Here is a 6,161-nt window from a genome sequence, read left to right on the forward strand (position 1 = left end):
TATTCACTTATTTCATTGTCCGTGACCCATCGTGAACTCTAATGACTGTCTTATCTATTCTCTTTTCTTCAGAACCAAGCTTTTTCAACAAAGAATATACATTACTGTTTCTGCCTTATACGATTACATCCTCTGTACATCCCATGCAACCTGGTATCTGTCCTCATCACTCTGCTGTAATTGCTCTTACTAAGGTTGCCAAAGACTTGGAATATTGCCAACGCCTTTGGGAATGTTTTTTATTTTATTTTATATACCACTCTGTGGCATTTGACACTTCATTATTCCACCTCTTAAATTTTCTCCCTCCTTGGCTTTCATAATATTTCAAAATCCTAGTCAGCTTCCTCTGTCTCTGATTGTTCAATCTTTGTTTCTTTCACAGTAGAATCTTTCTCTGTCTACTATTTAAATGAATTTCTGTGAATTAGTACTTCTTTACACATTTAATTCTTACTCATGAAAATTCCAAATGCATATGGCTTTAAATATTTCTTCATTTTGATAATAAATATCTATATTTCGAAAAAATATTTTATAATTAAAAGCAAAACTCTACATTTTTATATATTTATGTGTGTCTATGCATTAATAATGTCCTCTCATACCTAAAAGTTTACTATTATTCTTTATTTTGTTAGTAATACCAACATTTTATAAGTCAGAAGCATAGGGATTATCCTTGCTTCTTATACTTTTTTTCTTCCAAAATTCAGTTGGTCACTAATTCTGTAGCATAAGTGTTTTTCATCTTCTCTGTATTTTGTTTTCTTTGTTTGTTTGTTTTGTTTGTTTTTTAAGATGTAGGTAGTCTCTTCTGTTTTCTGAGTATTGAAGTACCAGGTAAATGTTCTCTTCTTCATCCTTTCTGCATTTATCTGAGTTTAGACCTGCATAATCTACACACCAAGTTATTATAACAGTCCTCTAAATTGTCCCACTGTCTCCAAATTTTATTATTTCCACTTGTTTCTCATCTTAAACTTGACAATAATTTTCTTTGCTCTCAAAGTCATAAGCCTATAACAAGTGTGAGTTATACTACACTTACAGTAAATTGCCATCAACAGCTTCCCTTAGGAATCTTTTTGTCAATTTTGGATCTGTTTACTATGACTTCCCCCTGCCAAATTATACACAGACCAAACTGAAATAATTATCCCTTGCCTTATATTTGATATTATTTCTGCCTTGATATTTCTGCACATTTTTTTTTTTCCTTCGCCTACTGGGTATTTCCCTCCTTTGTTTGATTAGCATCAAGACACAGCTCATGTGTCTCCTTCATAAAGGATTCATAAGCCTCTTCAGTCAAGAGAGATGACTTCATCTAGGTGACTCCTCTGTGGCTTGTACTTCCCTATTTTGAGAATTTTCCTACAATATTTTAGAAGACTACTAAGAAAAACAACAGATGATTGACAGGCTTAAGATTGTGCAAATATGTGTTTTTTTTCTCTTTATTTGTATATTTTCCAAATTTTCTTTAGTGATTACATTTATTTTTATAATATATAAAATGGTACATAAGACTAGCATATTTATAAATATTTGTGTTTTTTAAATGGAAACACACAAATATTATTCACTACGGAGTAAATTCCTTGTAGACAGACTTTTTCATTTTCTTTATTTCCTTTATAAAAATTATTTAAAAATTCATCTCTATTTCTACTGGGGGACTACCGATTAAACAAGAGTACAAATTACTAGCATAGCATGTCGAAATAAGGAAACAGTAACTAAAATTTGGCAAATGAGATTTTTAAAGTAAATGAAGCATAAGCACGGTAGTTTAATATGAAGACCTAAAGCATAAATAAAATTTTAAGATTTCTCTCTTCTCATTTATAAATTTTCTTGACCTTTGTTGTAGCAACTAATATTTTTGTGTGATTGAACATGCCCTATATTTAGGCCAGTTTCTAAATTGGGCTTTAATACAAAGTTTGTTTGCTTATGTGTCTTAAAATTCATCTGTCTGATAATGTTTTGGATTGTTATTTTATATTTATATATTTTTTTTAACATGCCTCAGTCCTCTATGTTTTGTCATAGTTGACTTTTCTAAGCTCCTTTTCTAGGTACATCTCACATACTTGTCATGATTCAGGTGCCTCATTGCCCTACACAAAGAATTAATTTTATTTTATTCTCCTCCTACATCTCTGTAGTCATTCTGATATTAGAATTTTGTATTCCAGATGTTTCTTTTGGTGCTTGAATGCTCAATGGTACATCAAAGATTTCATAATCTAGCACTACCTCTGTTCAATGTTAGGTTACAGCTATTAGAAAATGATCTTGAAATATTCCATATTATCTTGAGTATTTTAAGAATAGATTTGTGGATAATTTCAACATATTATTTTACCATAAAATTATCCCATAAAACAGTATGTGAAGTAGCATCTCATTCCAAATAAGAAGAATTTGCTATAACTTCAATTAGTGTTGACTATTGTCACAAGTGAATCTTTTGATTGTCCTTCAAATTATACTCAATAAACATCAAATCATTCTTCTCCTGTTCTCTGTTAAAACAAGGCAGAGGAGGAATGTACTAATGCAAGACAGGATAAAGGATAGGTATGATCATGATACACTCTTGGCCAAAGATTTGCAATTATCATTTGTTTCAAGGAATGATGAGACTGTCAACTGCAAAAAAAGAATTATTAGGAACTTAAGTATCACAGAAGAGCAACAACAGATTGTAATAAATTAATGCAGCATCTAATGGCTCATTGACAAGTGAAAAATGACCAGAACCGTTTGTAATACTTTTGAATTTCAGCTGAGTTGAGTTATTTTATCATGATTGAGAAAATAAATGTAAAAATATTGTCCACTTTGATTTTCAAATATTTAATCTATAATTTTGGTTTTTCTATTTGTATTACATTAAGAGAAACTAAAGAAAACTAATTTATTGTATATTTTTTTAAAAAGGTGCACATATATTTTAAAGTGTCTCATTATGAAATATTTGTCTTTTATACTTAGTTGATTATATATGACCGGTAAATTAAATATAATCCATGATCATTTAAGTTCCACAAAGTATTTTTATAAGTAACAGAGCTATTTTGCATTTATAATTATCGAGAAAATAAAGAAATTTAAAAAACAGTAAAAAAATTAAATTGTTTTTTCTGCTAGGTTCCCTGGATCAATAAATTAAATTTTACAAAAATAGGTACTTTTTAAAAAATTTCAGCATAGCAATACATACAGTAAAACTATGAAGGATAAAATTGGGAATACAAGATACAAATTTCTAAAAATATTTTGAAGATTAAGTAAAGAAAATAAATCCATTAGAAAAGTATGAAATAGATCTGATAACATTTAAAAATTAAATGTAAATAATAACCAAAATGGCTTTTCATCTTTCTCATAATTAAATAATTATAATTTGCCACTTAAAAATTAACCAATATTAAAAATGTTGATAATGTTTATTCTATAAGATAGCACATTTTTGATCATTTGGCAATATTCAAAATTAGAAATGCTATGTCCTTTGATGAACTTCAATTGTTCAGGATATGAACAACTTAGAAATAAAAAAATTCCTTAATGTTTATTAACAGTGCTTATATAGTTTGTTAATTACATCAGGCTCTATTCAATATGATTTGAAATATTGATTTGTTTAACCTTCATAATAACCTTGTGAGCTATTACTATTATTGTCCCCATTTTGCACCACAATCATAGAGCTAGTAAGGGCAATGGTGACATGAGCGCTGTGCTAAGATCCAAAACCCAGAAGTTGAACTCTAGAGTCTGTGTCTCAAAACACAACACTATGCTGCTACTCTGAATATTTTGCATGAATTATGATTCCTCTATGTAGTTGTTATGAAATGAGGTAGATCTGGATAGGTTGGTATAAAATAATTCCAGACTTTAATACCATTTAAAAAAACAAGATGCAGGTGTATATAATATGTACAAGTTGTTTAAAATTAAGTTGGACAGAAAGAAAGGACAAATAGCAAGAGAGACAAAGAGAAAGAAAGGAAAGAGGGAGCATGCTCAAATTCTACTCTAGAACTTTATTGTTGTCTGGCCTTGGGCAAGCCACTTTTCTCACCTGGGCCTGAGTTTTCTCGTATATAAATTGGAGGTCAGAATAGAAGCAATTGAACAGGAGTTGTAAGGATTAAATGACATAATGCACATAAAATACTGAGGACAATACAGATAATGTAATTTCAATTCTGGAATTGTTAATGATTTTTGTTTTCAGTGTCACGGGGATTATGCAATTGTGAATTTTGTTTTCATGTTCTCTTGTATTAAAGGAAACCTATATTTTATTGTGCGTAATTAAATATCAAATATTCATTTTCTTGTTTATTCAGGAAAATTCAGAATATATCAGAACTTCATTTATTCTTGAATATTTATGTAGTATGGTTCTATTTTAGCTGATATTCCTAGAGAATTTTCAAAGTTAAAATCTGCTATTTATAGAATACATGCCTTTCCTGCTTAGACATTGGGGAGTTATTTGGCTTACCCTAATTTGGACTTTTTTTTAACTGTGGGGTTAGTATCAATACTGTATTTAAAACTGTGTTGAGATGTCTAACACAGCGTCTTACTAAAAAAAGAAGTATTGATCAACTTGTTCCACAATGGATGTCCTGAACCTTCATTCTGTCTGTTCAGTAATTGGCAAGCACTGCGTATCATGACCACTTTCAGATGGGGCGGAATTTTCTTTTCATCCATGGTTTCCATTGTTCCATTTTATTGCTGTCATTGATCATAATAATCAGCTCTCATTTGTCACCATTAACCAAGCCTCTTCATTCAGTGACTAATATCAGACATGTTGTAAAAAATTAAATAAATGTCTAATAATTAGACGATCCCTATACCCCTTTTTAGTATTTTTGTGGTTCTGAATAAATGATAAGAATGTCAGATACTATGCATTCCAAGAAGAAAGAAAAGAAATATTCCATATGATGTGAAGGGAATAAATGTACTAAAAGAGTTAAGTGAGTTACATTACAAGAAAAGGTTAAAGGAGATCACCCAAGACTTTAATGAGATAATGGAGTCTGCTACTACTTTGGATTTTGGAGAAAGATTGTAATCATCTTGATCTAGATGAGAAGATTGTTTTGTCTGATGCATAAACCTTTGATTGAGTTAGAATCTGTACCCTCAGATTTCATTTCTGAAATGTATCTCTGAAATATCTCCAAGTGTAATTTTTCCTGTTGCTTTTAAACTAGGCACTCGAACAATGTATAATTTGAAGTTTAGTAAAATCTAGGAGAAATGGTTATTCTGTCATCATAATATTTGTATTTTATGATTTATTAGTTGATTGTTAACAAATATGTAGATCAGTGTTGGTGGCATTTACTAGTTTCTCTTCCCCTTCCCACAAACAACACAGTATTAAAAATGCTTTGATGGGGCCAGGCACGGTGGCTCACGCCTGTAATCTCAGCCCTTTGGGAGGCCTAAGCGGGTGACACCTGAGGTCGGGATTCTGAGACCAGCCTGACCAACATGGAGAAAATCCGTCTCTACTAAAAATACAAAAAAAAAAAAAAAATTAGCCTGGCTTGGTGGCGCCTGCCTGTAATACCAGCTACTCCAGAGACCGAGGCAGGAGAACCACTTGAACCTGGGAGGTGTTGGTCGCGGTGAGACAAAATTGTGCTTTTGCACTCCAGCCTGGGAGATAAGAGTGAAACTCCATCTCAAAAAAAAAAAAAAAAAAAAGCTTTAATAACTATTTTGAGAATTATATTATTAAATGATGATGAAAACAAAGGCATACTTGTATTACACGTTTGACTAAGGTAATTTTATGTATCAAGATAAATTTTCAACAAATGTACTTGAAAATATTCTGCAGAAATTATCAGAAAATATACTCAAGAATACAGCTCTGAAAATCTGGGAAACTAATTCTGCTGATAAATTGGAATTTCTGAACTTAACTTCAAGAATAGTTGTGGCACAAACTGTTTAGTCTGTACCACAGAGTTCTGATAAATGTTGATGGAAATGATCATCCTCTTTATTTCAAGTTAATCAGAGAGCAACACAATTCACTTAGTCAGCACTGAGAGCTGACATGCCAATGATGGAATGTAGTGCTGTATGCAAATACTCATCTATTA

This window comes from Mandrillus leucophaeus, unplaced genomic scaffold (genome assembly GCF_000951045.1).
Source record: "Mandrillus leucophaeus isolate KB7577 unplaced genomic scaffold, Mleu.le_1.0 Scaffold790, whole genome shotgun sequence".
NCBI classification, from domain to species: Eukaryota; Metazoa; Chordata; class Mammalia; order Primates; family Cercopithecidae; genus Mandrillus; species Mandrillus leucophaeus.